The 12,349-nt window shown below is 27.9% G+C and overlaps 1 protein-coding gene across 3 annotated transcripts in view; it reads right to left on the reverse strand.

Moving 5' to 3' along the window:
* The window catches only part of LOC116431223 (Transport and Golgi organization 5), a 29,985-nt gene extending 17,636 nt beyond the window's left edge, over positions 1–12,349 (reverse strand). Inside the window, exons 1-2 of one of the 3 annotated variants that reach the window (XM_031986349.2) lie at positions 11,705–12,131; positions 7,687–7,822 (exon numbers count right to left, since the gene is read on the reverse strand). The gene's annotated coding sequence lies outside the window, so the exon portion shown is untranslated. Of the gene's footprint in view, positions 1–7,686; positions 7,823–11,704; positions 12,132–12,181 lie in introns of those variants that run through there. The other 2 variants (XM_031986348.2, XM_031986347.2) reach the window with 2 other exon arrangements.

A 12,349-nucleotide genomic window follows, 5' to 3' on the forward strand; every position in this document is an offset into this window, starting at 1 on the left:
CGTCGAGGCGTGTACGCGTTCTCGAACGTCGGCACGTTTTATCCTCGAACGATCTTGAGCCGCCGACCTAATTAAACTTGGACACCTGGATCCGCGTCGTGGAGCCAGTGGTGTGTTTAACTGAGATGTTCGCGAGAAAGAATGATGAAGTTATCGATAGTTGCAAACGTTGAACCTGATGCGTCTAATCGAAAGTGTTGTACTATTGTTTTCGAATATACTCATCGATGCTCTTGTACCCCTAAAGAAAGCCCCCACACACGATGAAACATACGGTGATGCAGGCATCGCAACAAACGGTGGGTCTGAGTTGTTTTCACTTTTTGTTTAAGTGCAACATGTACCATTAAACTTTGGAAGACTCAAACCCATCACTTGTAGTGATCGCCGCAAGTTTCAACGTATATGGGGGCCTTACGGCAACGAATTTCGTCCCTTTCTCCGATGCATGGAAGGAGAATGACCACCGAGGTAGGTGCAAGAGGCCGATGAGTTTTTTGGGAAAAGCGCAGGTCTGGCAACGGCGGAATCTCTCGCTACATCGGGCCTATATGCGAGTATTTATATAAAAAATTTCCTGCTTTATGACAGGGGCATTTTTCAACGGAGCGGAAAGTCCAAAAAAACAAAAAGTACCTAACATCATGCTAGATAATAGTTATCTCACGAGTCAAACAAGTAAAATACCTGGACCTACGATTAGACTCAAAACCTACATGGAAACATCACAAAGGCAATGTGCGAAAACATTCGAAGTAAAAGGAGACAAATGCACTGGCTAACGAGCAGGAATATCAAACTCAACCCTGAAAACAAACTACAAATCTATAAAATAATAATAAAGCTCATTTGGACTTATGGAATAGTACTTTGGAGAATGGCAGCCAAAAGCCACATAGAAAAAATAAGCACTATAATCTATAATACGTTTCTATAATATATACGTATCTATAATAATCTATAATACGTTTTTGACATGGTATGTCATTCGAACTGTAAAAGAAGAAATAACAACATACGTCAAGAAGCAGCCAGAAAAAATGTACAACCATCCCAACCTCCTCATCAAGGAAACACATAGAACAACAGTCGAAAGGAGACTAAAAAGGAAGCATCCAAACGACTTACTAAATGAGGAATTGCACAAAGAAACAACTCACAATGTAACCTCGCTAGAAGCTGCACCCATTTGCTAACCATACCATGATATACAAATTTGCTAAATGTCTAAGCGGACAAATTGCAAAGCATAATTGAAAAAAACTGTTATAAACCAGGCCCGTGCGAAGCCGTGACACGACCTTTTCATGATCGACTGCTTTGTAATCTGTTTCACGACGAAACATGTAAAAAATATTAAAATATGTTTCTTCGTAAGCTCTTACACTCATTTAGTTCATTTTCGCCTATTATGACAAAAAATTGGAATTTTAAGTATGGAATATTTAGGTTCATATTTTCTCGCAAAGAAGTTAAGTTCATACAACAGTTTGAGGACCGTTGTCACCTATCAGTGAAAATAGGGTAAAACGGAACGGTCAGGTAAAACGGGACAATAATGTTTTTCATAGGTAAAGAGTTCGTATCAAACTGATATTAAATGACATGGTTCTAATAAGACCTCTATGTAGTTTGAAATCGACTGCAGAGCAGCGCATTAGTTATATTTTTAACACTTAAGTTATTTCTTTATGTCATGACATACAGTAAATTTTAAATGCTTTTCTAATTTATGATACGCGAGCTAAAACAGAACACTTTAGCACCGGGGCAACAAAAGTTTCTTGCTATGTGCTTTGTCTACGGTTTTAATTGGTTACATATAATCTTATTAATGAATAGCAAATTAGAATCGAAGATGAGATAAAAAGTGATCAATTAGATTGCAACAGTGCAGAAAAGAATGACACATTTACTTGCGATTGTTGTTCATAAAATCATATGTATTTATAGTTGATTTATATCAGCTAACAATTCAATGTATTGAACTAGCAATTTTGATTTAGTAAAAATAAAGATTTTGTATTTTTCATGATTTGACATGAGTCTTCCGTTTTACCCTGCCATTTTTATGAAGCGGATATTTCAATAAATAATAATCGTATTTTCTTTCCTAACTAAATATTCTTATTAAAAAATTCTTTTATTTCCTTACAGCCAAAAGACTACTTAAGACTTCCAAACAATGTTTCATGCGTTTATTGCTCCAGATATTTTGTTATTACGATTCAACAAAAAGCGTTTTATTTTACCCCACTTTCCCCTGCGTGATTTTGCTGATCAGCGATTATTAGCTGACATCACATAACACTTTATACTATCTGTGGTTATCTATCAACATCAAATAATATTCTTCATTATGAAGTAATTCCGGAAGAGGTTCACATTAAATGAAAACGAAAAGAATTAAAACACTAGATTTCATTTCTAAATATACATTAATTACTTTCTTACAAAATAATCAACCATAATTACAATTACAAATGAAAAAACATCAATTGTAACTGTAATTTTATCAATTATTTATGCAAGGTAATTAAACTGGCTATCCCACCTATAATGACCCTAATTAAAATTACAGTTACGACGTGAAATGTAACGCATGTAAGTTTAAATAACAACTTGAATTTTTTTATGAATAGATATGTTTTAATTACTTTAGGGATGACTTTGAAAAATGTCATAAATGTGTGACTGTGAGCATTAAAAATTTCTCCGTAAAAAAGAAGTTTAGAATAGCGAAAACAAAACAGTTCTTAGAGACTATTAAATTCTGAAACAATTCTGTACCCTTAGATACCTAATGGTCGTTACGCGACATTGTAATGTCTATTAAGTTTATACGCAATGCTTATATAGTAATTTCAAATATTTGATTTAAGTAATATTGAAAATCTGAATTAATCGAAACTGGACACGTAGCCAACCGAATAGGGAGATCTTCCACTTTTACCTTAGCAACGCATTGTCATTTACTTTATTTATTTTTTTTCTCTTATTTAATAAGTCTTGAACTAAGGATATTCGCAATTCATTAAATTCCTTTCTTGCTTTTATGAAACAAAATTTTTAATCAAATTGTTTAATCAGTTTAATTAAAGTTAATAAAAAGGTTATAGTTTCTTTTCGGGCAGTTGCCTAAGTGTTAATTATTCATTTGAAGATATTCCCATAAAGAAACAAGCAAAACTTTTCATGCAACAAATGTCTGTTTCAATAATTCCTTAATTGATAAGACAAAGAATTACTGATAAGATTTATTTTTCAACTTCTTTGAACTTAATAACTCGTATCAAATTTACACTATACGCACAAACGGTTAGTATTACAATATAGCTCGACAATTATTAGTTATGTAAGTGTACATAACAAATTTTGAAAATCCATTCTGTCAATAAAGTAAAATCTGCGATAAAAGCAGATTGTTCTATATTTCTTGTTTATTTTTAGACCCGGCAGAAGTCCTCGTTTGTTTGTATCATGCTTCATATGTTTCTTATGTTTCTACAAGTATCTAGAAAGCCTGATCGTTATCATTCAATTCGTCAGTAAACTGATCAATTGTTTGCAATGAGTTATTAAAAAAATTGAGTTATTTAGAAAATGGTTACGATTGTAATTTCCAACAAAAGCCATTATTGTTTAAAAAAATCTATTGAAATGTATAGAGAAAAATTTCCGTAATCGCATACATACAAAAATTAGCAAGGAACTTTCATGAAAGTAATAACGTTGACGTAAAGAAGCGCGTGAAAGCAACAACTACAACACATAAAATGCAGACGAGAATGATTACGGTGAAAGTTAACGAGAACTTTCATGTTTAAATTCAATTTTGAAAGTCAAAAAATACTTATAGTTTTAACCAAATTATGTCGCTGTATATCTCGAACGTACTTTAATATTTACTATTTGTATGCAAAAAATTATCAGTGACTTCAAATTTAAATAGGATACACTGTATTAAAGTAAGCAAAAGATATAAACAGCTAGAAATATATATTCAACAAAATATAATAAACAGATTAAAATGTTCATATGGTTATGGCTATTAGTTTCACGTGCAATATAAAATACAAATAGAATTTGTGTTGAACATCTTAAATACACTAACATTACTGAAAAAGTCTCAATCCTTAATGAAAATCGTTATCCTCCTTAGATTGGATAAAGTATATATATTCAAACCATCTACCCTCTTCTAAAACGATACAATTAAATCTTTATATTTCTTTCACTCTGTTTATGGTCGCCTCTTTAACTTGTTAGTAAATTTTTATCGAGAGAATGAAGCAAACCTGATATTTAGGAAGTATATAAGTATATTTGGGATATACCGTGGTCAACAACGAATTTCACAAGAGATTTTACCTTCACATCAAACAGAGTAAAGTTAAGCCAGATTTAGGTATTTGGCTGCCTTTACGGGTGTCTTTTAGCGTGCCTGTTAAAATATCTTTCACAGACTTTATTAGCAAAGACACGATGGTGGCGAATGTCTCATGGCGGCTAACAAAGCCATCCTAAATATACAACACTGCACTACCACTAATAGTGTTACAAAGTTCGGTAACAGACGGGTTTGATCGAGTTTGCCCCACTTTTTAGTCGCACGTGTCTCAATTTATCCGAATCACCTGCACCTGAACCCGATTTGATTTGAGGCCAACGCTCAAGCTTTCTAGACTTGTTTCGAAAAACTGAATGCTCAAATCTATCCGACATCGAACCTTTCCGCTATTTTAATCGAAACTTCAATCGATTTAAAAAATATTAGTATCAATGGAGACTCGACACCGCAACCGAATAATTTTACATAATTAATTGAACTGAATTTCTTTAATTAATATATTACTTCGCTGATGTAGTGATGTTTAAGATCGCACGAAACGGTCATTTAACACGTTTGCTGCCACTGTCAAAGCATTGCCGATCCGTCACCACTGCAATATTAAAGATCAATGCTGCCCGTTTGTGATCGGCGGTTATAATCGCGGATCCTCCTTTCAACGCAGGAACGTGTATGTGTATGCGTGTGAGAGCGCGCGTATCTAGCTAAAGATGCAAATTGGGAATTCATACTACACCTCTTCCCGATTTTCTCATGGATATGAAATATAATGAAAAAGGTAATGAAAAATATAAAGGGATTTAACACTAGAATTAATATGTTTCTTCATACATTTACTATAGTATCCGAGTAAAATTATTTATTTTTAAAATCATTTCGAATATTTAGCACTTTTAAGATATCGATAAATACGAAATGAGAAAACTGAAACCCGTCATTTTGACGAGTGCGGTAGTTCTAGTGTTAAGGAGTCACTTATTTTCTTTTTACGTAAATAAGCAAATCGATTTTCAGTTTTGTTTAAGTATTTTGTAGTATTTTCAATTTTTCATAATTAAAATTTGTAGCTAATAATCGAGGAAAACTGTTATCTAAAATGTATTAAATTCTTTTCATTAATTTTGTATGAAATTTAATTGTCCTTGTTATTATAATATTCCTTCAGATATTTAAATTTGATACTTGAAAAATATATTATCATAATACGTTAATAAATTTGAGTGGATACACCTTTTAATATACCAATATAATTTTTTTTTTATTATTTGAAAAACGGTAACAAATACTAGTCTTGAGAATTCTGGAAAACATTAAAATATAAACAAATATTTGGTTAATAGCATTAAATAGAATTTATATTATTGTAATAATAAATTATATAAATTATCTACAGAATAAATAGTTTGTATGCGAATTGTAAAAAAGGCACAAGTATTAAATATATTTAATCACTTGAGTAATATTGATCACAAACATTAATAAGACCAATAATTCTATTTCACTACATCTAACTATTAAATAAATACTACAAATTAGAAAAAAATATATATGAAATACACTATTATAAGTTTTCATATAATATTTATTAATATCTTCTACTTTGAGTTAAACATAAAATCAACACTAGAATATTTATGTAATAAAATAAAGGTAATAAAGATGTATAACATAATACAACAAATATAAATCAAAACTTTTAGAATTATTATTAATATAATGAACGTTAATAGTCTTTTCTACAATAATTGTTAACATTATTATTACATTGAAAATCTAATCTTAAAAGTGAGTTTATATCCCCCCTATTCAACAATTGTATTTGTTTCATGTTTATATAAAAAGATAGAAAAATTATCCAACTACTTATACATTGGTAATCATTTAATTATCTCAGATCAGTGACGGGCAGTATCAAATGCTTTCATAATTAAAATAAGTGTAAAATATATAATACTTTTATTGTATTTTATATTTGATTAGGTTATTGAATACAAAATACTCCTGTAATTTATATTTAAGAACTCATAGAATACCAAATATAATAGTATTTCATATTTTTGTTTGCTGAAGATACAAAATGTTGTATTTTTGCTGTATATAAAAAATAAATTACTTTCTCAAAATCTCTTTGGTCCAGTTAATTAATTAATATTCACGTGTTGTAGGTCAATAAGAACATACAATTAATTAAACATATTTTATTAATGACACATTAATGTAATTACATATAACTACCTGCGTGAATAATAGTAAAACGTAACGTTAAATGCTTTCATAATTTAAATACAAATTATATTCTTTAAAAGAAGGTAAACATATTAAAATTCTTTTGTACAGTATTGAACTGTAATGTAGCGTAGCATAATATTATGAAATAAATATCATAGATGTATTTGCTTATTTTAATACTGTATAAGAGAGTTCTAATATGTTTACATTCTTTTGAAGAATGTAACACACATTTAAATTACAAAAGCATTTAACATTACCTATCACTGATACCAATGTATTTAGTTTGAGAATAAGTGAGTAAGAGTACTTGTCATATAGTTATGCAGCAAATATAAAACTGTAATGTATTTAGTGTTCATTGAATCAATTAAATATAAAAAATGTGAGTATTCTTTATTAACAAGGACATCGGATAAGAGTATTCTATAGTTTGAGCACAAACTAAATTACAAATTAGTAAAATATTTATAATTGGAATACCCTTTGAAATGCGTTTTGCTCATCACGGATTCAAATATTGACTACAGTTACCCTAGTAGAAACTTTACAGGAACATACATAGTTTTATTGAAACAAGTGAAAAATGTAGTAACATAATGCAATGTACATAATGTGAAAATACAGATATGATTAGAATAATAATAGTTATAACAAATATGAACAATATCTTTAATGTTTGGAATTAATGGGGAAAAACATTGTACAGACTATAGATCTATAAAACTTTTAGAAATTTTATAAACTTCTTGAATGATAGCTACTTGAACAACTACTTTCACTGTTTTTAATACATGGTATTTGTCATATACATGTAATATACATATGACACATATATCGAATTATTTTAAAAAGTAGTAAAAGATTACAAACAGATGAGAAATTTTATTGCATTATGTCTTATCTGCTTCTGTTTTACAATAATAATGCTTATAAGTTATAAAAAATTTTAGTTTGTTCATTTAAATTATTTTAAATTTATGCCATTTATGAAATTTACTAATTCTATCGGTTTATTACTAAGCAAAAATGCAAAAAAAGATCTTAATATGTGTTAGTTGATATGAAATTTAGCAAATTCAAGATGCACATAGAAATGAGCTTACCTCATGCACATAGGTACAGCATAACAACCCAGGATTGCATCATATTCAGCTTTTCGAGTGACTCAGTAACCAATTCTCGCATTGAAATGTACATGGTTTACAACAAGACTCTATGGAATTTTGACACAGCATAAACCTTCCAAAAAAGAAATAATATCTATCCATTTACTTTTATGCAGTTATATTTTCCACTGTATAATAAATCTCTTATTTTTTATTAATTTTCTACTATTGTTCCATGAAAAACCTTGATAGAATAGTAATTTTATCTTTACAGTATAATTACAGATACACTACTTTCAAGAATAAATCATTCTAAGGCACATGCCTAAACTGGCCAATTTATACCTATTTAAATACAATTATCTCAGTAATACACGTAAACTAATCCCACCAATTTCAAACTTTCATAGTAGAGTGTTATTATTGTAAAATTGAAGCAGATCAGATAAAAATTTATAGAACATTTTTTATTATATTTGAAGTTTCCTACAAATATTTAGAATATAACATATGCTGTGTAGTGAATTAATTATTTCAAAAACTCTGTGGTCTATCTCAAATATTTATCCTTATATGCAATTTTAATGTTTGTTCACATTATTAATTTTACTTTTATAGGTAAATTTCTATATGAATAAGAGTAATAGTAGTTTTAAAATAAGAACAATGTGGTAACTATATGTGAAATATGCAGTACTAAATTTACTAATGAAATTTTGTATCCTGAAGTAAATGATATAAATAAAGTGGAAACTAACTAACATGATCTAAAGACAACTAACAAAACATTCTTCAATAACTGCTAAACCAAAACTGATTTTTATATCTTTCTATATTTACGATCCAACTGTAATGTTACCATTAGTATAAGAGTCGTCTCAATTTATTGGGAAGATTTCTTGATAGAGGCTTCTATGCATGAAAACAGTAATTTTTTTTCATAGTTTCCATGTGAAAAATCCACTGTCAAGAGGTCCCTCCAATAAATTGGGACACCTCATACTTTAATACCACCTTGTGATCCCAATATTATAAACAATTACTTTTAAATCATAGTTCAACTAGTAATACTAAATAATTTATGTATTGCATGTAAAAACTGAAAGCTTGATTCCTGTAACATGTTGGGTCATGTGATACCGTTATATGCATCCAAGTATTTTGAATCTTGTATGTATCTTTATAATAATTCTTTCTCACCAGGTACATGTAATCAAAATCACAGTACTAGTGCATTAATTAATATTTCTTATTGAGTTCTTGGAACAACAGATGCATAATAAATTATTGAGTTGATGCAAAAATTTTGATATTTTTTGTACGTGGTTAACAAAAAAATTTCTTTCTAAATAAATAACATCTGTTTTCAAACTATTATAAGGTATATGAAGGACACTTCTTTCTTTATTGTTACTTTGTTTTGGTTTAGTCAGTGAACAATTGAGAACTCTTTTTATTTCTTGTACAAAAACGTCAAAACTTTTGCATCAACTGAATATATCAATTCTTTAATTTCTTGAAGATATTCAATATACTAAAATATAAACAATTGTAGATGAATTATATGAAATCAATACAAAAGGAACAACTCTCAAATTCCTACAATTATGTTAAAGTATGGCATATAATTTCCAAAAGTCTGTATCTGAGTATGCTAATTCAGCTGAGTTCTGTTATTTGTAAGTATGTGAATATAAAAAATATTACATCTCAGTATGATACATTCATTTGTTATTCAAAGTTTTAAAAGATTAAACATCAAAAATGTGTATAGAAAATATTTTTTGTTTAATAAAATGTATTCAGTTAAAGAATTTGAAATGACATAGGACTGCATTTCCTGTCACAAAAGTGTCAATCTTCAAGTTAGTTCATAGCAGATTCAATGTTAGTTCAGATATGCTGATCTCTATATTCCATATATTTAATAAAATTCTCTTAAATTTGTAGGAAATGGACATATTAAGTTTATAACTTTTCTTGATTATTGATTAATTATCAATTGATTTATTTTAATACAAAAAAGATGCTGTGTACTCAAAAAAGCTAAGAATGCCAGAAGATACAAAATAAAAAATGATTACAACAAGTATTACGATTAATTTAAAACTGAAAAGGCTTGTGTAGACAATTTACCGCTTCAATTGCTTCCCATAAAATAAGATTTAATTATAAAATTATTTCACTTGATTATTTAATATCAAATAGCCTTGTATTATAAGTTATTGGAATTATGTATAGATATAAATTTGCTTACTTATTGAAGATAGAAAAAATACAACTTGGTATTTGAAAACATAAATGTAACTTTGAAAATTCTAAGCCATTTTCACCTATAAAAAAATTATTATCAAAATATTAGGTACCATGCAATTTTAGTAATTAGAATTTGTTCATATCTGTAAAAAAAATACAGTAGGTAGATAAAGTTACAGAAAAGATTTGCAAATAATTTGTAAATATTATTAAGTGAAAATATTCATAATAGCTAGAAGAAAACTATAACTTAATTACTATATGTAATGTTTACTAACACTGAATTTGTTAAGTGCGAGTCAATCTGATTATACATCATTAGAATTTTTATGAGATAATAAAAGGCTACTATCTAATTATTATGTTAATACACAAAAACAATTGTTAAAATTCCTTACAACCATAATAATTTATTAGTATCTATAAAAATTCAGTAGCTGTGATACAAACAAAAACTGTGAAGCTACATTTATATAATATATTTTTTGTCACCATATCTACATTTATTTATGTTTTAAATCATTATACATTAAAATCAATTGTATAATTTTACAATATATAATGTATGCATATCCGTAAAACAAACATCTACAAGATAATATATGTGGAATGTTCTAAAAGTCTCAAATAATGCCTCTGTAACTATGATGATTAACACATATTATCTACTAATATTTAACTACTACTTTTACAAATACTTCATGATAGTAATAATAACAGCTACAATAAAATGTATCAACTTCTATTGATCCATAGATCTCCAATAAATCTGAAAAATATTCTCTAACTATTAACATTATGCACATACATTAATAATATTAATGTAAAGATTATATGTTTAAAATCTCATTAACAACATAATATTGCTATTGTTAATCATAACAAGTATCTTATAAGTATTTCAAAATATATTAGGGATATTCTATATATACACATAATAGTATTTAAATGTCTTTCTAACTATGGAATAAAAGAAAATAATTTTCTTAATAAAAATAAGGAACTTTTAACATATCTATTCAAAAATTTTCTGTTTATAAAGAACAGAAGAAGAGATCTGTTATAATCGTAATATACTACCATTAAAACTTTTATATCTATTATTATATAACACAATAAATTATTCAATTGATCATATGCATACATATTTTAATTATGTTTAAAAGACATACTTTGATTATATAAATTTTCAACCCAAAAAAATCTTTTAAAAAAATATTAATCTTAGCAACATAGATAAACTTTTACATGCACACAAAATTATTTACATTGAATTTATGAACACTACAATAAATAAATGAAATAATTTGTACAATCATGTTTAACATTTAATATGTTCTACATATTTGTATATATTTAAAACTTCAGTGTACATTAATATTTTTAAATTATTTCATAAAATTAGATTTTAGCCTTTACATTACATAATAAAAATTCTAATCAAATACAATGTTAGATTATAGTAATAATCATCATATTCATATTTATTTTCAAAATAACATTTACATATAAATATTCACATATAGCTTACACTACCGACAATTCCTTAATTTATATAACAAATTACAAATTGCACGTGAAACATTGAGCCATGAAAACATATTTGAGATTTGATAATTGATTTCATACCAGTAGATTTTTTGTAAAAATATTGATGTATGATATATATTTTTAAACTGTAATATGATAAATGTTTTATTTTATCAAATATTAAATACAGTACGTGACAATATAACATAATAAAATACAAATGTATTACCTTTTAACCTTAAAGTACGAACGTGACGAAGCGTTGAAGCAATGTAAAACGATCTTTTTCTAAGTCATCATTAGTTGCACATTTGAGTAAAAAAGCAACGACTTTGGCATATATCAAATAACTAGTAGTCACGATGTGCACCGAAGAAAGTTAATGCCTTTACTTAATTTAATTAATTAAACTGTCAACTGGACAGTAACGCGTGTGTTACATTCATGTGTACGAGTCATACCACTTCCTATATATGTTAAATACTAATCGCGCCAGCTTACGTATGCAAAAGTGACTAATCACTAGCCCCTTTTGATAGTATAGATACGCATTTTTTTATTCACTTAATAGCACTTAAAATAAATTCCCCTATGTGGTCGTAACCTTATCATATTGAATACATAGTACATAGGCACGCTATACAATGATATAATATCATGCCGAATTGATATCAAAGCTAGTAGAACTGACCAATCAGCTCCTTACCGTTTTAAACAAGTGTGAAAATACTTATAAACTTCAATAAAACTATACACTAAACACTCAAATACTGTTTAAAATATTCCATATCCATCTTAGTAGCACATTTTCAAGCTACTAATAAGATAAAAATATACATATACACATACATTGCATATATGCAGATGTGTGGTG

The sequence above is a fragment of the Nomia melanderi genome, chromosome 9 (assembly GCF_051020985.1).
Source record: "Nomia melanderi isolate GNS246 chromosome 9, iyNomMela1, whole genome shotgun sequence".
Classification (NCBI taxonomy): domain Eukaryota; kingdom Metazoa; phylum Arthropoda; class Insecta; order Hymenoptera; family Halictidae; genus Nomia; species Nomia melanderi.